General features: G+C 40.1%; 1 protein-coding gene and 1 pseudogene across 1 annotated transcript in view; one reads left to right on the top strand and one right to left on the bottom strand.

The window, feature by feature from the left end:
- The window catches only part of LOC149233862 (Pseudouridine synthase family protein), a 336954-nt gene that overhangs the window by 282393 nt on the left and 28632 nt on the right, over positions 1–25929 (top strand). The gene's annotated exons all lie outside the window — the stretch shown is intronic.
- Positions 339–25929, bottom strand: part of LOC149233861 (flap endonuclease GEN-like 1) — a 116331-nt pseudogene continuing 90740 nt past the window's right edge.

Below are 25929 nucleotides of genomic sequence, written 5' to 3'. Positions count from 1 at the left end.
TCATACCACAGGAATCTCAGAAGCCAGAGCTGGGTATTTTCATTAAAATCCCTGTCAAAGACTGTACAATGAAAGCTCTGTTCTCTCTCCTCCACCAGCGCTCAGAACTCTCTCCTCATCTCTACTCCCTCTTACAAATGATTTTTTAATACATTAAATAAACTATTCTAGGAGAAAACAGATCGACCCAAAAACAGGGGCGCTGTTTCAACTAAAGCCATGAAGATAGAAAAGAATCCTCCATCTGCTCTTAAAGATAGAAAAGCCTTCCATTATTCTAGCGTGAAGACAGAAATAGGCAATCGAACCTTTGAATGCCACTTCGCAACTGCTCTCAAATTTCTGGAGATATGCTTTGCCACTTCACGGAAATTGCTAAAATATGGGTCAAACTGCCACATATGCTCTTTCAGATGAATCGAATGCCCACATATTGCAACGATTGCCACGTTACATTTTCCATGTGCTAAATTCATCTGATACCTTTACGATGCCACGTTACTGATATCTTTAATTCATCTGCAGAAGGTTCTATCATAAAGCAACGACTTCTATATAAACAACTCAATGCGGCCATCAACTATCTGATGCGAATAGACCATTTTCCTGATGTTTTGACATAACTAGCCCTTTCGTAGATTTAAAATATGATGTAATATTGAATTGCTTTCCAGTGGAGGTCGCTTTCCTCTTCTTTCCTTTGGATACTGACTTGTTCCTTCCCTTTACAGTCTTTTCATGCTGAAATTTATCCACCAGCTCAGGACATGCAGACCTAAGAAGCTTGATGTCTTCATCTGTAGTTATGAATAGAGATCCTTCAAGTGCCTCAACCTCCATTGCACTGTCATCTTCATCTAATTCACCATGAGTTTTCTGAACCTCAGAGACCTTTTTCTTCTGCTGCTGGAATGCTTTAGCTTTCAAGCCTAACCAGTCATCATCACTGGACTCTGAATTTACATATTTCCATTTCAGCACATAAAAGGATCGGGAGTAACGGAATTTAACACGTTCAATGGAATGTGGAGTGTATCTATTATACAAAGTCCAGTTTTTTCTTGTGCATTCGACCCTGCCTTACTTGCCGCCATATCCCTCAGAAGCAACATAGAGCATAGAGGGAGGATTTTTTTGGCGTGTGTATGATCGATGCTAGTACAAATGATGTTCTAAGAAGTCTTCAAGAAGTTCCATTTGAGGGGCTTTCCAAGAACAAAATTCACAAACTTTTGCTGATCAGGAAGGCCTGTGGTTTCTTGACCAAGAAATATATCAACAATTTCTTCATTTGGAAATCCATCAGTGGCACGAATTTTAGAAAATATCTTTGTTTGCCAGTCCAGGGATTTCTTATGTTCCTTTCTCTTCTTCTCCTGCAGACAGCCTGAACATTCACACTTGAATCCTTGAGATTTTTCTACACACCTTTCTTCATTGTAAAGGGTCTTGCAAGCCTCACAACCAAGCCTCCTATGATCTCCTTTCTTCCCCAAGTGCCCACAATGAGAACAATGGTGCTCTCTTTTAGTGTGCATGTCACCAGGAAGTTCTGGTTCAACACAGTTCAATACTGATGTATCCATCTCTGAAGGTGATGATGCATTCCCCTTGCCTAAATCACGAAGCTTGTTCAGAATCTCATCCTCCTTGAATAAGCGGACTATGCTCACTGCAGTGTTAAGCCCAATTCCTGGTACACTGCGTGCATTATAGTCACAACCTACCAATAATGCCAGGGCTATTAGATGCTTCCTCGTCAAACCAAGAATCATATCAATATCAGATGCCCTTTAGCATTCTATAATGGGCTCTTTACAATCTGCTTGGAGACACTTTATTATGCATTTAGCTCCATGAAGAAATGCATCACTATCAACTGTAATACAAGCATCCACCCAGCCTTCTCTATTTATCTGTGCACAAAGTGCTTCAGCCTCACCCTTGTTCTCTGATACCCATCTAGAGACTAGAACATCATGACCACGCACTCAAGTAGTCCCATCGTCAAATCCCAAGCCTCAACACTGGATATGCAGTGGAAAGTTGAAGCTCCCAGCCTCGAGTAAAGTAGAGAAAGAGGGAATTTCCAGTGACTCCCACCCAGCAACTCTAGAAATTTGCCGACATCTAGATAATGTCATGTTATCAAATAAGTCAACAAATTCACAGTTCTGCTCTAAAATGGAGTCATATTGTCCACAAATTGAGAGTGTTACTTGGAGTTACTGACATAAGAATCTTGAGGCTATATTGGAATTACAGTTAGAATAATCACAACGGGTTAAATGTCCCTTGCATATGTCCATCCACAATATGAAACTGCAAGATAGATGAAATTCTTGAAAGGTCTCTTAGTCCCATTCTCAGGCCTTTAGTTGGCCAGCATTTTTTAGCTCGGACCTCCTATAGGTGTAGACTCTGTCAACGCTTCCCCTGTGTAAAGTGCTTCTTGACCAGTAACTGATTAATCAATAGTGCTGCCTTCGAAGCCAATGACTGCTCTTACTCTACCAAACTGATTGCATCCTGTTCACCAATGAATCATCAAGGAGAAGAAGGATTTAAAGAGGCCTTGCTTGTTGATAGTCAAAATTATCGGTAAAGAGAAGGAGCACTTCTGGAGAGCAGATATCAATGAAGCAATCCTGATGATCGTTATACAGCCGGACAGCTGACCTATCTATGACAATTGATTGATCAAGAATTATATTCCCTGAAAACTGGTGTGCTTTACCATAATCTTTCTTGTCTTCATAATATAGAAGTTGTTTGGGATTTCTAGTGAGACCTCTCAAATCGCTTGTAACTTGCTTTGCCTCTGATTGTTGATGATGTTTTGTTTTCTTCTGTTTGTGCTTTTGCAAAGATAGGAGCTGAGGAAGCTGCTGCCTTTTGAAGAGCTGGAAAATTTGATACATATTGACAAATTACATATTCTAAAAAACACATTTAATGATTTCTTCTTCAAAACAGGGTTTTGAAGAAGAATCAATCTCACACTGTCATACAAGACAGAGTCTAACACAACCCAAAGTCAACGTCATAGTGAGTACAACTCCAATGGTCCCAAACCAATATCATCCTCCACTGACTCAAAGTCAGTCTCAGAGTATGTACCACTGATCCCAGACCAGTCTCAACCAACCCGAAGTCAGCGTCATAGTATGGTACAACTCCTACCACTGGTCCCAGACCAGTATCATTGATCCCAGATCAATGGAGGTTATCCTAGCGTAGGGAGTACGGTAGTTACAACGATGCGTCCATCGGTACTACTATGGTCCCTAACTTCATTTCCCTGCTCATTGATCAGATGAGAGGTACTTCCCATGAGTCCCAGACTGCATGGGTAGGATGCCTCGACAGGAGAACTAATCAATCCTATCCTCACAGGAGAACACATCAATCCTGCTACAATCGCCATGGAGAACACATCAATCCAGGCCGCCATGGAGAACACATCATTCCAGGCCTCACAGGAGAACACATCAATCCTGCTACAATCGCCATGGAGAACACATAAATCCAGGCCTCACAGGAGAACACATCAATCCTGCTACAATCGCCATGGAGAAGACATCAATCCAGGCCTCACAGAAGAACTAATCATCTTGCTACACAGGAGAGCGAATCATCCTGTTCCAAAAGAGAGCGAATCATCTTGTTCCACAAGAGAGCAAATCATCTTGTTCCAGTGCGCACCACCAGGGGAGGCTGAGTCACCCTGTGGTCGTATGTTGCTCCAGTAAGAACCACAAGCCCTCAGAGCTCCCAGAGCTCAATGTATGCAACATGCAGGACCCTTGTAAAAAGGGTTTCTTGATGACTCGAAGTCGTTTGGGAAAATCACAAATTAGATCTTTCCTCAGGGCTTTGACAAGGTGTATCAACCTGTACATCATCTTAATGCGATGGAGCCTCCTTGCTCATCAACTTACCATATCCCAGATGATGTCTATCTGCTGGAGCAATCGACGAATACGGGATTCCTCAATAATCGAATCCCACCTCTGGTTGTTATAGAGAATCACAATGGTATCCAAACAGCTCACTGAAGAGCTTTCGCAACCAGACTGCCTCACACGAGGTCATGCTAGCAACAGTATATCCTGCTTCAGCGGTGCTCAAAGTCACCAACTTCTGCTTCCTGCTCATCCAGGATATTGAAGCAAATCCTAAGGTGAAACAGCACTCGGAAGTGCTCTTACGGTCCACCACACTGCCTGCCCAATCAGCATCAGTATATCCAAGTAGTCTCACATCTTCGACAGTGTATCTTAACTCATTGTGCCACGAAGATATCTCAGAAGATTCTTGGCACCAATCCAGTGTATGTGGTGTGGTTCAACCATATGCTGGCTCAACGTGTTGACTACAAAGCATATATTTGGACGGGAGTTCACTAAGAACATTAATGCTCCGACGTGTTGCCGATACTCGGTAGCATTTCGTAAAACAGGTCCAGCAGCACTACCGCTTAACTTCTTGAAGTCAAGCTCCATTGGAGTAGTTACAGGCTTGTAGTCCACCATTCCGAATCTTTCCAATATCTTCACCACATATTGATGCAGGAGCATAGACTCGGAAAAATACATTGTATTTATTAAAACTAAGGGGTCTCATGTTTTCGAGAAATTATTAATTTTATGTAAATATTTGTGAGATTTTGAGAGGATTTATAAGTGTTTCCAAACAACTGAAAACATGAGAGGAATTAGCCTTGAGATAATTAAGAATTAATGATGGAGCCTAAGTTAGATTTAGTTTCAAGATTTTAGGGATAAAATCTAGATTGTAGGGGTGTTGAGATATTTGAGGACTTTGTTGAGTGATTAAAGGGATTTGAACCTAAATTGGTTTAATTCAATTTGTATAAATTTATGAGCCTCAAAGGCAAATTGGGGTAGATAGGATAGAATAGAGAGGAGAAAGTGAAGCTTGGACAGCCAAAGCTTGAAAGCCTCCGGGCAATTGTAAGGCCGTTAATGTTGAATATCCGGCAAAGGCAAAGTCTGTAAGTATTTTTATTATTAATGTGAAAAGTGTTCTCAGAGTTGTGTGGTTCGATTTCTAGAGTGGTGTATATTTTCTGTAACTGAGTTTAAATTGAGAATGCACATTTTATATAATCTGGTGGTGAAATCGTTGTTTGAGTTTAATGCCATGAAATGAGTCAAATTTTACAGAGTAATGGAAAATCGTTCTGAATAATCGATGCTGGAATAGTTGGTAGTGGGGAGCAAATATTGAGACCGACCTTCAGTTAGAATTTGACATTGGATGAATGTGTATAGTGTTTGTAAAATCTTACACTACAGTGAAATTGGAGCGATAACTTGAAGCAGCTAGAAATCGATCTACAACATTGGTCAAGGTAGTTGAGTTTGTGTTCTCAGCGCATGGAATGTGAATGAAACGCTTGAAATTCTGTGTAAAGTATAGGAGGAGGAAAGGTCGATTTCAATTAAAATCGACCTACACATTGAATGGAATTCAATTTGCATAGCGCAATTAGAGATATGAATGAATCGTTGTATGGAGTGCATGAATTTTAATGGTATTTCTGCGAAGAATTGATTTTAATGTCGACTTATGAATGAGTTGCTGGATTCATGTTTTATATGCCGCGGTGATGAACTGAAGGTATGTCAAATTGGGTGAAGCGTGGGGAACTCTATTTCCCTGGAGCGATGTCAGTTATGACAAAGTCTAACTCGGCATTTTGCATCTTCTGGAACGTACGCAGAAGTTTATAATTGAATCTAATCTTATGTCCTGTCAATTGACAAATGAAACAGAATTCGATTGATGGAAAACGCTGTTGGATGGAATTGAATATAAATGGCATGGTGGCTGTCGTTTTATGTTGAACCAGGTCTATTGCCGTAATTTGTTCATATATGAAATCCTGTTTGGTATGAATGTGCAGAGATTGTTTAACAGCATTGAATAAGGTGAAAGACTTCGGCAAAAGCGTTGAACGTTTAACTGGGGGCCCAACACTTGTTTTGTAAGCCTGAGTTCTGTAAATTGGGAAGGTCGAATGGAGAATTGAAACACTCTGGCATTGTTGGTGGAATCGACCACGGTTAAGTCAATAGTTGATATTTGACTTTGATCAAATTCTGTACACGGCATAACGACAATTGAAGTGGGAGAGCGTTGGAGTAGGCGCACTTGAATTTGCAGAGGCGTTCATGAGAAAGGTTGGGTTGAATAAACAATGTCGAGTTCAGAAAAAAGTAAGGCGCACATACTAAATGGGACCAATGTTAATTGTTAAACTTTTGGGAGTTGGACGCAATATATATTGGGTTCGTGGTTATTGAACCATATGTTTGACAAGCTTCCGCTCCATTGAACCATTGTGATGGTTGTGAAATTGCCAGATTGGAATCTTCAATTTCAGAGATTTGGAGAAACATTTATATTTACACTATTGGGGAAGATTCTGGGTTTATGCAGGGTAGACCTGCGTCACATATTTTCCTTGAGATAGGAAAATTTCTCTTGGCTTTTGCCACACTTCAAGTCCTTGGTCCTTCATTTCAAATTCAGAAGCCATCTCCCTCTTACATTTGTGAATGAGAGGGTTTGCACCTGTAGAAAGAGGTCATCCACATGCAACACCAGTATGATAGGCTTTTCATCTTCAACCTTAAAGTAAAGGTTAGGATCGGCTTCACTCCTAGCGAATCCCAGCTTCATCAAGTAGCTATTGATCTTCTCATACCATGCTCGGGGTGCTTGCTTCAGCCCATAGAGAGCCTTCTTCAACCTGCATACATGAGATTTTCAATCATAAATCTCAAATCCTTTGGGTTGCTCCACGTAGACCTCTTCTTTGATCAAACCGTGCAAGAACGCAGTCTTGACATCCATCTGATGTAGGTTCCATCCTTGTGAAGCGGCAAGGGCTATGATCGAGCGGATGGTCGTATATCTGGCAATAGGTGCAAATATCTCATCATAGTCTATACCTTCCTCGAGCCTTATACTTTTCCGTGGTTCCACCTGCTGCATGCTTTATCTTGTAAAGCCATTTGGAAGTAACAACAGTCTTGTCCTGGGGTCTGGGAACTACTTCCCAAACATCATTCTTTATGATAGACTCATATTCTTCGGTCATAGCATCCTTCCACACTTGATGCTTGACGGCATCTGAGAATGACGAAGGCTCATTTTGTATGATCGTGCTCATGATGGTCAGGTATCCTTGATACCTATTGTAGTGCCCACTCTAGTTTCCTGACCCGGATACGACATTATCTCAGACACTCTATTCTTCGAGGACCTCGGATTAAGGATCTGGACCCATGACACTATTATTAGCGATTGAGATATTCATGGTTGTGATGTTTATGAATGCTTTCCATTGATATTATGGTAGCATGAATGGTTATGTATCTTATCTATCAGTATTCTGATGATTGCAATATTAATAGTTAAGTTGGTCTCTATTTGAAATTATGATGAGGGTAGTAAAGAATATGTATGCGCTCTACTAAAAGCATAATGAGGATAAATTTATGGATAGGTATATTTCTACGATGTTACGATGTGATAGCTTAATGAATATGTATGTTTCCATTGATGATTATTGATAATAGCCATGAGGGATGTGTCCCCTATGTTACCTACTTCCTTTAGTTCAGACTTACAATGGACAATGATGTGAATGACCAGGAATTGTTAATGATGCTATTATGATAATTGACTAACATTGAGAAACCGTGTTATTGATGATTATTGAGTATGGCAGGAAACCATCAGAGGCACTCGCATATGACATGTCGATAACAACTGGTTTGATGAAAATTTATATTACTTTATCTTTGAAAGTCTAAGTTGATCTTGGAATCTGCCATATATGTTTAACTATATTCGGATGATATATTAATGGTTGCAGGCACAGATTAGTTGCTTGACCGAATGACTCACATATGGGTGATGGGGTTGTACAAGTGGATGGAACTACATGGGAGGGGTGGGACAGGGTCCCTGATCTCACCCACTAGCACTCCCGCCGTGACTTGGGCTGGAAGGGTTGAAACACCTTCGCCTTGAAGATCACGATGCCATGAGGGCAGGTTCCAAAGTTGGTTCGCTCATGAGGACTTTACTGGGGGGCACGCATCAAGGCGGATTCCTTGATCCCTGACACCATTATTCTCACTATAGCAGGCAACATAAGAGATGACAGTGGTCTATGACGTTGCACTATACTTTCCCCTCGTAATCACTGGATGCTTGAAGGGCAAGTGGTGTGGCACCCTTGGAACTTCAGGGGAATTTCTTGAAGGGCACGACCAACTTGGCACCCTTGGCATCACAAATAAACTATTAGGTGTGGCACCCTTGGAACTTCTAGGGAAGTTCTTGAAGGGCACAACCAAACTGGCACCCCTGACATCACAAATAAACTATTAGGTGTGGCACCCTTGGAACTTCTAGGGAAGTTCTTGAAGGGCACAACCAAACTTGGCATCCTTGGAATCATTAAAAATAAATAATAATAAATAAATATAAGCAAGGAATGAAAACTAGGTAAATTTACATCAAGGGTAAATGATGATTATAATCCAATGTAATTAAATCAAAAATAAAACTTGGAATAAGGAGGATCATAGGAAGAATTAAAATAAAGTACCTTAAAAACTCTACCCTTCCCATTTTGGAAAATACTAGGAAGATTATGTGGTTTAATTAGGAAAAAGGGGAAAGACAAACATAATAGTAAGGATAAAGATTAATCCTAAACTAATTTAAACCTAATTAAGAAAAGGGGAAGGTGAATTAAAATGAGAATAATAAATTAAATTTAGAGAAATGTAGAGAAGCTCCATGTGTCAACAACCAACATAAGAATATCCATCTAGGAGATAACCTGAGTTAAATTAGGGAGTAGATTGGGGATAAAATCTTGACTCATTAATTGACTTCAAGTAATGAACACAAATTAAGGAATAAAAGGGGGGAATAAAGAGACAACTAGGAGAAGAAATAGGAATCTTGTTGAGGTGAGGAAAATATTAGTTTTAACTAAAAATTTAAGTAAATAATTTGGGAGACCCTTGATGTGAGAATGACACATGGGTGGGTGAATAATCATGCTATTGAATTATAAAAAAATAATTAATTATGCATGACATGACAAGTGTCACCTATGAGGACTCCTATAAAAGAAGGGGCAAGCCATGGAAGAAGGGACTTTTTTTTGGGGAACCCTATTGTTGGATGGATGAGATGTTGTGAGAGCAGTGATTACGAAGCTATAGTGAGTTTGGTGAGGTAGAGGATTTAGAGAGGGGACTCTTGAGCCAAGGTGTGCTCTCCTCTACTAGCTAGTGCTTGTCTCCATTGAACAACCCCATTGCAGCTCGGGGGTCCGCGGGGAAGAAGAGTACCCAAGGAGTAGGCTGGGAGGTTAACCGGTGGGTATTCGCATTTGGATCAAGTGCGTCATCATTCACTCGCGGAGGTGACCAGCTACAAGGGAGTACCAGTAACAGCAGAGCAAGCGGAGTCTCGCCTTCTGGTGAATAGTACACATGTATTTCATTACTATTGATCTTAGTTAAACATATGTAAATGTATGTCATGATATGTTTTCCTGAATGAGTGTCAGGAATGTGTGTGCTAAATAAGTTGAAAATTCAATGTGTTTCTTTCTGGTTGTATTTGCTGTAAAAAAAAAAAAAAAAAAAAAAAAAAAAAATTGTCTGAATTGTGGTCCTCACACCTATTAGGTTTCTACTTTCACGAAAGGTTCCTCGGGGTGCAGCATGTCCTTCAGCATCATCAAGTAACCTCTTAAGCCATGAAGGCCTCTTCCTAGAAGAGGAAGGCTCATATGGAGGAGGATCAATCGGATCCATGGGTTCTTCTACATCAGACATTGATTCATCATCCTTTTCTTTCGGTTCCCTGGTGTCGGCTTCTTGAGAGCTCCCCAAAGTCGGAAGATTGATCACCTTGCTGAGAGCCATATCTTCGTCAAAGGTGACATCATGACTAATTATGACTTCCCTTTGACCGGCTACATAGATTCTATAGCCTTTAGTATTTTTACCATAGCCCACGAAAATTCCCTTCTTTCCAGATGCTCCCAATTTATTTCTTTTCTCTTTCGGCACATGAAAGTATACAGGGCTTCCAAAAATTTTAAAATGAGAAACATCAGGTTTCTTACCGGTGAATTTTTCTTCAGGAGTCTTGGAACCCAATGCTTGATGAGGGCATCGATTTTGTACATATACGGCAGTGATTGTAGTTTCAACCCATAGAAACTTTGGAAGTCTTTGATCATGTAGCATGGCCCGGACAACTTCCATCATCGTGCAGTTCTTCCTTCCCACCACACCATTCTGCTCAGGAGTATGTGGTGTAGTAGTCTCCCTCTTAATGCCAATCTCAGGTATGCCTGAGTGAACCAACTGTAATATATCGGAGGTCTTGCTTTGGCTTGAGGGGAATCGTCCCCTTTTGAGCTTTCCTTTGGCACATCCCGGACATACACCTTCTTTCTCTACTTGGAATTCGGGCATCCCTGTTACCATCTATCTTACATCGGGTAGAACTTTGTAATGAAGGTGGGAAAACCTCCGATGCCAAAGTTCGGACTTCCATCGACCTGATATAATGAGTCAATACTAAACCCAAGAGTAAAGGCATATTTAACATTATTTTTCCATATACATACCTTGCCATTGCTGAAGGTTACCTTGTAGCCTCTGTCTTCCATTGCCAAGATGGACACTAGGTTCCTTCTGAGATCAGGTGCATTTAATACATCCTAGACTTTCTAGCCTTCTTGAATGGTTGTCCTCTTCCTCGATCTCCAGCTCTCCTCTTACCTTTGCTGTTGAATTTGTCATTCCTTTGATTTGCCATCAAAGGGATTTTGATCATCGTCCCGGTGTGAGTCCTTTCTTCTCTTTGCATGAGAAGAAAAGGCAGCAGGAGGATCTTTAGGCATGGGCATTTCTTGCACTTCTTCCCTTGTTTCTTCTTGAATGCATCTAGCCATTAATTCCTCGAAACCAGGAATTACATTATAGTTCAGAAGAGTAGTCTTGAACACATACCATTCGGATGGTAATCCTCCAAGAGTTGTGAGTGCCATTTCTCTGTCAGTAATAGTTTCCTCAATAGATAGGAGATCGTTCTTGATCTCGGTGATTCTTAAGAAGTATGCTTGCATACTTTCATCCTTACCCTTCTTGATTTCCCTCAGCTTATTTCTAAGAAACAAAACTTGATTTGCATCATTAACTTTAAATAAACTCACCAGTCTATCGTAGATTTCCTTGGAGGTGTCCAGTTCAGAGATGTAGGCCACCAAGTGCTTGTCGATAGAGTCCCGGATGATCTTCTATTGTTTTGACTTCTCCATTTTTTCATTTGTTCCAGGCAGCAGCGGATGCATTTGATGGAGGCTCAACAATATTGCCTCTTACATGGTCCAGCACTCCTTGATCTTCAAGGGTTAGATCAATAGACATCTTCCATCCGTGATAGTCAGCTTTCTCACGGAGCTTGTCTTCGGCAGGAAAGAGTGTTGAGGACCCCATAGTTCTTTTATGATAGCCTTCCCAATCTTCTCTTCAATGATTGCTCTTGCTCTTGCTTGGGCTTTGTCTCCACCTCAGCTCCGATACCATGTTAAGTTATGGTATGTTCTATGCTTATAACTGTTTACTTCTTTTTCTTATTATATTCCACCGATTAGCAATCACATGTACATAAAGTAAAGTGCAAATAGAACATTAAACGATCGACAGAAAACAAGCCAAGACAAGAGACACAAGATGTGGCGGCTAGCCAGGGACAAACCCCACAATGTGTGGGGAAACCCTTTGATCAAATCTTCTTTTATCTTCAATAATTCAGCAGAGAGAAATAGTACAATAAATCTGATTCATATCAGCAGTAGCAAACCCTAGATCAGCAGCATCAGCATTAGCGGCTTCATTATCAAACTAGGGCAGACGATATCTTGCAAACCGTTCGTCGGATTGACTTCATTCCACCACCAAAAGTTGCGGCTTTCAAAGGACGTTGAGATGAACCTACAACGCAGTTCCAAAGAGGAGATCTTCTAGGCCATGCAAGTCAATCTTTACTTCTGCAGTTGCAGCTTCAGTTTCAACAGTTTCCGGCTTCAAACTAGTGCAGTCGATATCTTGCAAACCGTTCGTCGGATTGATTTCATTCCACCACCAAAAGTTGCGGCTTTCAAAAGAGGCTCAGATGGACCTACAGCGCAGTTCCAAAGAGGAGATCTCCTAGGCCACGCAAGTCAATCTTTACTTCTGCAGTTGCAGCTTCAGTTTCAGCAGTTTCCGGCTTCAAACTAGGGCAGTCGATATCTTGCAAACTGTTCGTAGAAAGTTGCGGCTTTCAAAGGAGGTTCAGATGGACCTACAGCGCAGTTCCAAAGAGGAGATCTTCTAGGCCATGCAAGTCAATCTTTACTTCTGCAGTTGCAGCTTTAGTTTCAGCAGTTTCCGGCTTCAAATGTGTGAGAGAGAGAGACCCATTTTAGCGCAGTAGAGAAGAGACTCATATCTGTGTAGTAGAGAGAGAGAGATGTGATGAGATGAGTGAGTCCAAATGAGGAAAAGTCCTCTTATATTTATACACAAAGTTGGTGGGTGAATAGATGCGACTGTTGGGCTTCTGAGCCTACATGAGTTGTAGGTCGGCTTGATAATAATTCCATAATCAAAATAAATTCATATCTTCATGAATACTTATCGGAATTGGATGATCTTTATATCAATCCTACACCTCTCGACGAGAGGAATATAATAAAAATATTATTAGCCATGAATAAGATGACCCACATGAAGTTTTGCCCTGGTTGCCAATTTTAACAAAAAGTGACTTTGGAAATAAATGACTAAGTGGGTCTTTATTAAAGTGGGGTGAATAAAAAAATAGAAAGTGAGATTTAAATGAGCATTTATTCTCAACCCTAGATCTCAATCTATTTCAGCCATTAGATTTAGGGATCACCCAAAAGTCACTTAGGGTTGGATTAAGGGAGGAAAAGGAGGAAAAGGTCATTCATTCTTTCATGAGTAGATTGAGAGAGAGAGAGCAAGAGAGCAAAAGAGATTTCTGAACAGGGAGGAGAAGGAGACAGCAGCTTGGCACACATTCGAGGGCATCAGTTTAGCAAATTTGTACAGCTGATTCAGCACACAGTGAAAGGCAGATTTTTGCACGATTTTCTAGAAATCCGTATAGCTGTTTGCACAGAAATCGAGGAGTAGTTTGCACAGAAATCGAGGAGCAATTTGTTGGCACGTTTTCCAAGGAAATCAGTACAACGTATTGCTATTTTTCTGCATGCAAATCGAGGTCCGTACAACGCATTTATTGCAGGCCGTATAGCAGCATTTAAGGCTGAAAGTGGGCACGAAAATCGAGGAGGCTGTACAACATTTATTGCTGTCTTATTTGCTGTATTTTCCAGTTGGCTGTGAGGCACGAAAAAAAGATAAGTTGTAAAATTTGCTTGCTGTTTTTTTGCTGAATATTTCTCACTGTTAAAAACTGCATTTTCCAGAAATAAAGAAGAGCTTTCGAACTAGTTTTCCCCAAGAGTTGTAGGGGGGTTTTCTAGAGTCACATTGACCAAAAATCACTGTGTTCAAATGTGTTAAATGACTGTTTGTACCTGCTGATTTTTTATTTCTGCATTTTCCAGCATTCTGTAAAATTTCCAGAATGTGTTTTCAGCAAAAAAATTATTTTTTCAGTTGTTGAATGTATGGATATGGGAAAGGGCATTTAACTACATGGGAGAAATAAGGTGAAACTGAAAACCGGGGTGGGAAAACAGAAATTTTTACAACTCCAAGAACAATTTAGTGAAGCAAAATAAGGTTTGGTCTGCCATCATTTGAAGGGAGCAATAGACTACACTAGTATTGAAGTATTTGTGAGTATGATCCTTGGAAGTAAGATATCGTGACACTAAGAACAGTGAGAAGCAGTCACTCCTGAAGCACTTACCACGGCAGATAGAACAACGGGTTGAAACAGAGAATTGTTTTTTGTGCAGACATTGAGGCTTAACGCAACTTATCAAAGATATCTTGTTGAAAACCATGAGCAGATCTTGGAGACATTATTGGAGATCATGATGGCTATTTGAAATCATCATGAGGTAACTTTGCAGACTCTGTGTGGGCACTATGAAGAGTTGTGAAGACTCCTTCATATGAAGACATGTTGTCATTGATGATGTAGCATGGAGACTACAGTGAAGCTGTTGATTGACAGACCATAGTGAAGAAGATTTTGAGAGCAGTGTACTACAATCAAAACAATTCTTGACAAGATAGGGTCGGAGCCCTTGGGGTTGGTGCCTCAAAATTGGAAGGATTGGTGTCCTTGGAGTTGGTGCTCCTAAATCCAAGATTTGAGCCTTGACAAGATAGGGTCGGAGCCCTTGGGGTTGGTGCCTAAGAATTGGAAGGATTGGTGTTCTTAGAGTTGGTGCTCCTAAATCCAAGGTTGGTGCCTTGCCAAGATAGGGTTGGTGCCCTAGAGGTTGGAGCCTCACAAAAAGTCCAAGTTGGTGCTTGGCACTAGGTTGGGGCCCTATATATATTGTACCTGATTTCTTGTAAAGATTATATTAATAAAAGCATTTATTCCTATTTTTCATTTTGTGTTCTAAATATAAATGATTTAACTGGTAAAAATAACACTTGAAAAGGAATACTGATTCACCCCTGCTCTCAATGTTTCCAATAATTGGTATCAGAGCCAGCTTCTTCATATCAGCCTAACAGCTAGAAGAAGGATTCTTAGTCACAATGAGAAATCAAAAAGTGTTAGGAAGACTTCCCCTATTCGATGGCACAAATTTTGGTTTTTGGAAAAAAAGAATGCCCTACTACTTAATGTCCCTTGGACCTGAAGTTTGGCATTCGGTTTTAAATGGGTACACAACTCCTTCCACTCTTCCGACAGATCAAGACGAAAGGAAAGCTTACATTGCAAATGAAAAAGCCTTAAATTCCATCACTAGTGGAATCACTGATTCTGAATTTACAAAAGTCATGAATTCGGACTCGGCCAAAGAAGTATGGGATAAGCTAGTTAGCTTATACGATGGGGACACCAAAGTTAAGAAGGCAAAGCTTCAAACTCATAGAAGACAATTTGAAAGTCTGAAAATGCATGATGAAGAAGATATTGCATCATACTTTCTCCGAGTCGCTGAAGTGGTCAACTCTCTTAAAGGATTGGAAGAAAACATTGAAGAAAGCACTATTGTTCAAAAGGTCTTAAGATCTCTCCCAGACAGATTTGACTCCAAAGTGTTATAGAAGAGATGAAGGACCTAGATACTCTCAAGATGGATGAACTTCATGGAATCCTCATTGCCTATGAGATGAGAAAAGGAAGCCCAAGTTCCAAAGATGCAGCATTCAAGTTCTCAAAATAAAAAAAGGGTAAAGAATGGAATACTAGTAGTTGATGACTCCGATGTTGAATCCGAATTGGCGCAATTTGTACGAAGACTAAAGAAACTATCCAAGCTAAAACGTAAGTACACTCTTATTTGTTTCAAGTGTGGAAGAATAGGTCATTATGCTACAAAATGTCCTCTTAAGCATGATAATGATGATGAGGAAAATTCTAAAAGGATGGTATACAAAAAAAAAGGGTTCAATAAGAAAATTTCTTCTCTAAGCAAAATGAGTTTGATGAAGATGAATTTGTAGTCATAAAAAAGAAATCAACTAATCATTTCCCTCATCGCAAAGGAGGTAATGATGAATCAGATGAAGAAAATGGCTATGCTGGAAGCCAAGAAGTATTATTCATGGCATTCACAAATGATGATGATTCAGGTCTAGAAAGAAATGTAGATGAGTTGTTAATAAGTGCCACTGAAGAAAATGATAAATTATGAAATAAAATCATTTCTCTCAAGGTAGAAAAGGAGGAAGCAAAAAGAAGAAAAGACCTCTTGAAAAATAAGCTAAAAGAAAAAGAAGAAATTTGTGAAGAATGTGAAGCCGAAATAGTATCTCTGAGGAAGGAATTGGAGCAAGTCAAAAAGGGTTGGGAAAGCTCTCAAATACTTGACATTATCCTAAATGCTCAAAATCCTCAACATGACAAATCTGGGATAGGTTTTAAAGGAGAATCATCAAGTAACAAGAATAATGCGAAAGGCTATGCCCACATACTTTCCAGCAACCCAAAAGAAGAAAGATTATTTCATCAAAGGCCCATCTCAAATCCAAAGAATGAAGAGAGAGTAACTCCAAGGAAGAATGTTGATTCTAATCATGGCTATTACGACAGGTACAAAACTCTCTTTTTTGGGCATTTTTTTTATTGTAAAAATTTTGGTCATCAAGCTAAACATTGCATGGCTCATAAGAATGAAACACCAAAATTGAAGGATCAAACAAACAAACCATATGGTCTCAAAGGGCAAGGACAAATCAAGACCTACAACTCTTTTGATCCCTTGGCCAAAGTTAATCCAATTTGCTCATTATGTAATTATAATGGACATAATGAACAAAATTGCCCCCTCAAAAGAAGAGAAGCAAAAAATGAGAATCCCAACACGGATAAATGTGGCCTAGCTCTATGTGCTCACAATGATGAAAATCATTGGTTTGTGGATAGTGGGTGCTCCAGACATATGACATGTGACAAGAGGAAGTTTGTCTCATTGAACAAAAAGGAATGAAATGTATCCTTTGGAAGTGGATTTGCCAAAATTGCTGGAAAAGGAACTGTTACCCTTATCAATGGAAAAGGAAAGGCTCAAAATGCTTCGCTAGTAGACAAGCTCAAACACAATATCTTGAGTGTTAGCCAAATCTGTGATCAAGGACATAATGTTGTCTTTAGCACTAAAGATTGTGAAATAAGGAACTCTTCCTCAGGGGAACTTGTGGCGAAAGGAGTTAAAACATCAGATAACGTCTACATTCTGAACAAAATTCAAGAAGATAAATGTTACTTAAGTCAAACAGATGAAAGTTGGTTGTGGCACAAGCGACTTCGACATACAAGTTTTGATAACTTGATTAATATAAGCAAGATTAATGTAGTACGAGACATCCCAAAGTTATTCAAGCCAAATAAAGGAGTATGTAGTCCATGTCAACATGGAAAGCAAAATAGAACCAGCCACAAGACCAAGGAGTTCTCTACATCAAAACCTTTGGAGATCATCCATGCTGATTTATGTGGATCAACTAGAACTCCGACACTCCAAGGAGAAAGGTACTTTGCTTTATTTGTTGATGACTATACTAGAATGATGTGGGTATATTTCATAAAGTATAAATCCGAGGCATTTGAATGTTTTAAGAATCTTAAAGCTCTTGTAGAAAATGAAAAGGATTCTAAGATTAAATGTCTTAGAACGGATAGAGGGGGAGAATTCACATCAAAAGAATTTGATGAATTCTGTAAAGTACATGGAATCGAAAGAGAACTCTCTGCTGCCAGAACACCCAAGCAAAATGGGGTAGTTGAAAGAAGAAACCGAACTGTTCAAGAAATGGCAAGAACAATGTTAATAGCAACTGACTTGCAGCGAAAATTCTGGAGAGACGCAATGGAGATAGTTGTTTATACCTTGAATCGAACTCAACTAAGACCAAATAATGAGAAGACTCCTTATGAATTATGGAAAGGAAGACTTGCTTTAGTAAAATACTTCAAGATTTTTGGAAGCAAGTGCTTCATAAAAATCAATGATGACTCACCAGGAAAATTTGATTCTCGGGTTGACAAAAGAATATTCCTTGGATATTCTACAAGGAGCAAAGCTTACAAGTGCTACAATAATCTACTATGGAAAATAGTGGAAAGCATTGATGTGAAGATTGATGAATACCTTCCAAAAAAAGAAATTGAAGATCATAAAGTTCACCCTCTCATTGAAGAAAATGAAGAAGAACCTGAAAAAGAGGAAAAAGATCAAGAAAAACACAAGGAAAAAGAACCATCTCAAACCCCTTCAAAGGTGAAGTTTCTCCTAAAACATCACCCAAAAGAGCAGATTATTGGCAATATAGATGAAGGGGTGCAAACCCGAAGAAGGATGACAAGTACACCAAAGAAAAATGATGTTGCTCTCCTATCTATGATAGAACCAGAAACATTTACTCAAGCAAGTAAGGATCCTCATTGGGTAAAAGCCATGGAAGAAGAAATGTCTCAAATCGAGAAGAATGAGACATGGGAGCTGGTACCTCATCCAAAGGATAAAAATATAATTGGAACCAAGTGGGTGTTCAAAAACAAAATGAATGAAGATGGACAAATCATCAGAAATAAGGCAAGGCTTGTTTGTAAAGGTTATTCACAAATTGAAGGAATCGACTTTGAAGAAACCTTTGCACTAGTAGCTCGTATGGAAGCTATAAGGATGTTCTTGGCATTTTCTTGCTCAAAAGGATTCAAAATCTATCAAATGGATGTAAAATCAGCATTTCTGAATGGAGAACTCAAGGAAGAAGTCTACATGGAGCAACCATAAGGGTTTAATCTAGCAGAAGGAAAAAACTTTGTTTGTAAGTTGAAAAAGGCATTAAATGGGTTGAAACAAGCTCCTAGAGCTTGGTATGCAAGATTGGATCACTATCTACAACAAGGCTTCAAGAAGGGGGTGGCAAGAAGTAATCTCTACATGAAGATGGATGAGGATAAGTTACTAGTCACTCTTGTCTATGTTGATGATCTGATTTTTGCTAGTAATAATGATGATATGAGCCATGAGTTTGCTCAAAATATGTCAAAAGAGTTCGAAATGTCGATGATGGGAGAGTTATCTTACTTCCTTGGACTACAAGTATCTCAAACCACGGCAGACATGTTCATATCTCAAGCAAAATATCTTAAAGACATGCTTAAAAAATATGGAATGGAACACTGTGCACCCATTAGCACATCTATGACCACAGATTGCAAATTAAGCAAAGATGATGACTCTCCTTTGGTAGATGCAACTCATTATAGGTCAATAATTGGAGCCCTCCTATACTTAACTATTGCGAGACCTGACATTATGCAAGTAGTAGGAATGGTGGGAAGATTTCAGTCAGCTCCTAAACAATCCCATTTGTTGGCTGTAAAAAGAATTCTCAGATACTTGAAAGGAACTCCTGATTTTGGTCTTTGGTACCCTAAGAGCTCAACTCTTACTGTGACTGCATATACTGATGCTGATTGGGTTGGAAGCGTCGATGATCGAAAAGGTACTAGTGGAAATGCATTCTTCCTGGGAGATTGTCTAGTATCTTGGCTTAGTAGAAAACAAACATCCATATCACTATCTAAAGCTGAAGCTGAGTATATAGTTGCTGCAGATTGTTGTACTGAAATATTATGGATGAAGGAAGCTTTGAAAGATGTCAACATAGGTACCAATCAACCAATCACCATCTATTGTGATAACACAAGTGCTATCTGTTAGAGTCGGTCTAGTAGCCCTCCACCGGAGATCAAAGCTCTTTGCATTTCATGATTAGGTGTCCCATCAGTGTGATCATGTTGCATTCCGTTAGGCATGCCATAATCCTGGTGGAGGGGGTTTGTGTCTTTATTCCCCTCTTGTTTGGTACTGCTGGTTCAGGTTTGTTCAAGTAAATAAAATCCTCAAAAGGGTCATTCATCTTGCTTTAGGTTTTAAGGTCTTAGGTCTAGGGTTGAGTCCATTTTTGTCTTGAGAGGTCATAAAGGACCAGCAGGCCAGAGGGATGTCCTTCATTAAACATTTCTTATCATTGTACAACTAAATTTTTACCTTGTTCTCAAAAACTCTGTTTTTGAAAACAAAGGTCATTATCTCATTTTGTAAAAATTCTCAAAATTTCAAATTCTTCAAATGTCGAAGTGCAGCCTTGGTCTCCTTTGCCAGAGCATCCTAGAAGCTATCCCTGCAAAAATTTTCAGAAGAAATCATCATTTCAACCAATTTTTCAAAGAAATGAAATTAAAGGTCAGAGCCAATTAAATCAAAAAGTGTCAACATTCAAAACATTACAAAGTGGGTTTTGGGCAAGTAAAAATTAAAAGGAAGCCTATAAAAGCATGTCACTCCTCATTTGCAAACTCATTTGCCTCTCACAAGCTAAGTGTAACCTTGCAAAGGCGATTTTAGGAGTTCTTGAGCAAGTCGAGCAGTTTCAGGGGCGCGCTACGCGTCAGACAGACTTTTCCAGTGTTAATTTACAAGTGCGCTACGCGTCAGAGGCGCGCTACGCGTTGGGCAGGCCGCGCTACGCGTTGGGGATTCAGCTCAAAAAACTGCCAGCAAGTCATCAAAACGACTTTTCTCTCAAGCAAGGTGCAGGTAGGCTTATCCTCTATGCCTAAATTTGGTTTTGCACAATGAAAAAGAGAATTAATGTGTTCAAATGCTATGTAAATGAGAAATCAAAACCCTCTCTTGTTATGGAAAATTTAAAGTTTCAATGGCACTAGGGTTTTTAAATTTCTCTTGTTGTCCAAGGTTGCCCTTTGTAAATTCCTTTTTCCCTCATTTTCATCACTTTTCTCCCTCCAATTTTCCCTTGAAATTTCATCATTCTCCTCTTAAAAATTCCTAAAAGCATATTTAATTCCTAAAACCCTACTTCTCTTTAAAATCCCATAATTTGGTAATTTCCCATGTTTGTTTTCCCTAAATTCCTTCTTTGTGTTTATTCTCCCTAATTCCCACATGTTCCCCTATCCCTAACAATTCCCTTGTATTTATGTCCCCTTGGTGACAGCATTTGAAAAAGTCAAAAAACAGTTAATTGGGTGCCAAGTCAGCAATATATTCAGTCATCTTGCCTTCATAACCATGTCAGAAACCGAATCAGATTATGAGCAGAGCTATGACAGTGGTTCAACACCAGAGGTAGAAGTGCCAAGGAGGTATCATAAGGGTGGTAAGGGTGGTCGGCATGTTAGAGAGGAGCCCACTTCATTGGCTCATTTGCAAGCTTGTCCACTTGCAATGTCATGTTTTCGATATCAATCATGCTTTGGATATTGTGAGAGGATCTCACAAATTCAACACCATAGAGAGCTGGTCCGCTTGTTTGTCCTACATTTGCACAATGGCCATGTTAACCTTGCAGGAGTAGATTTCACCTTATCACCTAAAATGATTGCTCAAGCCACCGGGATACCAAATGTTGGGGAAGAATGGACCAAGCGCAAGCTGCTAGACAAATTTCATTATCAACCATACATCAAACCTGGATGCATGAGGCACCTTACTGCTGTTTTTCCTTTCAGATTCCTAAGGGATGAGTATGCACCCTTGATGAGGCTCATTATGCGCTATTTCACTTGTGAGGGCAGATTTTCACGTTTATATTCGTACCATATCCATTTGTTGATGCATTTCACCCAGGTACGAATGATGAACATTCCATTTTCATGTGCCGAAATATAGAGAAGATGGTGCCCGTAGTGCAAAGGAAGAATCCCGCACAGCAGCTCAAAAGTATATATCATTATGCATTGATCGAGATCATAGTGATGCATCAGTTGGCACAGCAGGGTATTGCTTGGGAGGATTTCATTTCTCGTGATTTCTTCATGGTGCCACAACCACCTCCCGAGGTTGTCCGTGATGAGGGAGGGCCTTCACAGCAGTTTGATATTCCTGAGCCAGAACATGTCAGCACTCCTCCAGCATATGTTACATATCAGAGAGGCCACAGGGTCTTATTTGCATCTGCACGGCGAGTATTATCTCCACATCAGGTGGAAGGGGTCTCGCCTTCTTCATCAGCACAGCGAGTGTTATCTCCACATCAGGTGGAAGGGGCCTCGCTTTCGACAGCAGCACAGGTACAAGAGAGAGGCAAGCAGCCCAAGATTGATGAGGGGCCATCAGGTGTTCCAGGCATAGATGTTGTTGACCTTGATATCATTTCTCCTAGCCTAGAGTCAAAGGAGATCATCCAGCAACTAAGGGCTGAAAATGACTTGTTGCAGCAAAAGTTGGAGATGGCAAATTGGACAATTACTTATTTAGAGCAGCGCAACAAGCAATTAGAGGATGAACACTCTCTTGATGAGTTGCGGAGGATCCGAGAAGACCAGAACTTGGCTTGCAAGAGACCCGGTGATTTGACACCTAAGGAGCAAAGCTCTATGCTCATTCAGGTGAACACACATTTAGAGAGGTTGATAGCAAAGGCAAACAGGGACAAAGACATGCTCTGCCACATGAAGAACCATTATTGGGCCCGCATGCATGTATGCAAAGCAAAACTGAAGGTACTTAAAGCACGCTTGGCAAAGGCACTAAAACGGAGGAAACGGTCTGATCCGCTTCAAATTTTGGCTGAAGCCACCTTGAGGGAGCATGGTGCTCAATGACACACCTCCAGCTCAAATTTTAGGAAATTTTGAGCAATTTTGGTCAATTTTGACTTTTTTGTGCCAAACACAGGTTTTTGCCCTCAACGCGTAGCGCGCCGCGCGCTACCCTTAAGTTGGGGAGGTCCATTTCAGGAAAACTCAGCATTTTTGGATTTGTCATGACAAATTACACTTGCTCATCCACTGCCAAGAAGTTTCATGGAGATTTGAGCCCCCAAAAGGTCAAAAAACAAGCAAAAAATGACTTTCTGCAACTTTTTGGACACACAGGAAGCAGTCTTGGGAGATTGCAATTTTGGAGGGGCAAATGGCCACCAAATTGAGAAATTCTACTTGGGCTGGAGAGTAGACATCCAGACCTTTCCAGCAAGCCCACTTGTGCCTCATTTGGATGCCGGGAAGTGCCTCAAAAGTGGCCTGAAAGGCGCGCTACGCGTTGGGGAAATTGGCCAGTTTTGCATCTTCAGCACAGGAAAACGCAGCAGTGACTAGTTTTGACTTTTTGGTTGGATTTTTCATCCTCCTTGATGTATTTGATGTAATTTCATGATTGACATGACACTTTTTACCTATTCTAGAAGATTCATTCATCAAATGGCAAATAATTAATGAATGAATTGGTTTCCTAGCTTATAGAGGCAAGTTGTTTTGATTGCCTAGATTGTAGTGCTCAGTTTAGAATTGGTTGAAACAGCTCCTAGGATGATGAGCTCGACCCCTAGAGGCAAGGAAGTGTGTTAGCTTGCCTATATTATGTACTTTCTTAGTCATTTTCAGGGTTGGACTCTTGAGGGATAAGCTTAGACTGTTTTATACTTTGTATCTCTGCAATTTTGGCAAAGGAAAGACCAGGGTTTTGCAACACTATTTGGGATTCCTGTGGTTATTTGTGTTGATGGTGTGCTTCTCTCATGTACTTGTAAGTGTGTTATGTGTATCATTTTCCTATTTCTCTTTTCTGCACATTAAGTAAATGAAGTGTTAAGCTAGAATTCATAATTTATATGCTCTGCCTTTAAGTTTGCTTAATATCTATGTTTTCCTCTGTCTAAAGAGAATTCTCGAAAGTTTCTTGCTCTCTTTAGCTCCTCACCGGTCATTTCTATCCATTCACTTAATTCAAAAGCATCAAGACAATCTCCTACCTTGCCCCAAAAAGACCTCTGCAAAAACTGTGTCTCATCCCCGCACCCAAAATTGCTGTGCTCAGTTTTCCAACAAAACTCTAAGAATTTAAAATCAAAATTTCCCTATCAGTTTACTAGCCTAAAATCAGTGTTCTTTATTGGTCATCTCCGCCCTCTGAAGACCTTTTGCCGAGATAGACCCGGAGAGAGCCCTCTCCTGCCCCGTAGGGCTAGCTACGAAGGTAAGTGGCCAAATTCAAGCGCTAACAGTATCAGTCTCAGCAAAAATCCAGTGATCCACTCAAAGACCGAACGTATACGAATCAAGTATCATTTCCTTCGTGAACAAGATGAACAAAACATCAACTTGGAATATATCAATACTAAGGAGCAGAGAGTTGATATTTTCACAAAACCTCTTCCTTGAGAAGCATTTGAACATCTTCACCAAAAGATGGGGGTTATTTCTCTAGCATCACATTAAGTTGATTCATAAAGATGTTGCATGACAGGGGGAGTAATTCGACAGGGGGAGTTCTTGTGCACCTTTTTTTTTGCCATTGATGTCAAAGGGGGAGAGAAGAAGAATATTTCCATCAATGACAAAGGGGGAGATTGTTAATCTAGGTTGTCATTGATGTCAATATTGCAGTGTTTGTGATGGCAAATTCCTTAATACATGATGTTTCCTATTGATGCCCATTGATCTTAACACTGCTCATGGAGGATCCAAGGATTGAATACAGATGTAATAGAAATAGTGGAACCAAGGAGGAAGGCTATCGGAAGCCGAGGAAAGCCAAAGAGTAAGAGGAAGAAGTCATTGAAAGCCAGCAAGAGAAGAGAAGCAATTTATCAGAAGCAGTTTATAGGGAGGAGTTAAGATATTGGTGCTTTATCAGAGAAATTATATTGTCGTGTTATCGACGGTTCTATTATATTAAGTTATGTAAACAATGCTCAAACCCCCGATTACAATATAATGGAGTCAAGAAATGAACGACGGAGATCAAACCCAAGTGATTGCGGAAGAAGAATGGCGGAGGAATAGATCTAGATCGTTAGATCGACAGATCTGTTAGATTGACGGTGATTAGCAATTGCGGGGGTAGGAAAGTACAGATTTCCTTGATCGTGGCTGAAGTCCCGCACTCAATCCTAGTCGTCGATCTCATATTCAACTCTTAGATCACAGTCAATTGCGGGGGTTAAGGCCGTTTTAATCTGTGTGCCAGTCGAAGTCCCGCAAACCATAGATTGTGATATAATACGCGGACCCGATAGCTCCATTAGAACATACCTTTATGTAGTATCGTGTCCAGATATCGGGGAAGTTATGCAAATCATAAGAGTTGTCACCGTCGGACCGCTGATTGTGATAAGACTTGTGAACCCAACCACCGATTGCGATAATATTGTGGACCCGATGGATTCATTAAAAACAGTTCATTGAATATCGCATCCACTCCATCGGAAGACAGAGCATGTGCACACTTGTAAAACCTCTGATTTTTATGAAGTTGTGATTGCGGGATTAAAGGAATGACTCTGATTCTCATGAAATTGCGATTGCGGGATTAAAGGTGATGACGTGGCATGTGGGACCTCCATGTGGGTATAGCAGCTCTTATATGGTTTTCGTGAATAATCAAGTCTATGGATAAAAGACTCTCTGATGTATATTTTTAATATACAAGTCGGCCTCCCTCCAATAGACATGTCCTTTGGTCATTGGTGAAACTCGTATAAAAACGAGTTAAAACGCTTCAATTTTGAGTATCTATCTCGGGCATAAACATAGAGCATAAAGAAGTTCACAACTCGTGAACTTGAAGAGACAGAGGAAGCCGAAGATCAAACGAGAAAGAAGGAAGTCGATGGTCAAGCGACTTTGCTGAATGGGTTAATCTTTAAAAGGCTTGAACCTGTGATGAATTAATAGAAGTATAGATTGTAACTCCAAGAACAATTCAGTGAAGTGAAATAAGGTTTGATCTGCCATCGTTTGAAGGGAGCAATAGACTACACCAGTATTGAAGTATTTGTGAGTATGATCCTTAGAAGTAAGATATTGTGACACTAAGAACAGTGAGAAGCAGTCACTCTTGAAGCACTTACCGTAGTAGATAGAACAACGGGTTGAAACAGAGAATTGTTTTTTGTGCAGACATTGAGGCTTAGCGCAACTTATCAAAGATATCTTGTTGAAAAGCATCAACAGATCTTGGAGACATTATTGGAGATCATGATGGCTATTTGAAATCATCATGAGGTAACTTTGCAGACTCTGTGGGCAATATGAAGAGTTGTGAAGACTCCTTCATATGAAGACAGGTTGTCATTGATGATGTAGCATGGAGACTACAGCGAAGCTGTTGATTGACAAAACATAGTGAAGAAGATTTCGTGA

This window comes from Pinus tabuliformis, chromosome J (genome assembly GCF_031772625.1).
Source record: "Pinus tabuliformis cultivar Carrire ecotype Pingquan chromosome J, CPIR1, whole genome shotgun sequence".
NCBI classification, from domain to species: Eukaryota; Viridiplantae; Streptophyta; class Pinopsida; order Pinales; family Pinaceae; genus Pinus; species Pinus tabuliformis.
The sequence above is the reverse complement of the archived record's forward strand: the minus strand, read 5'-3'. Positions and strand labels throughout refer to the sequence as shown.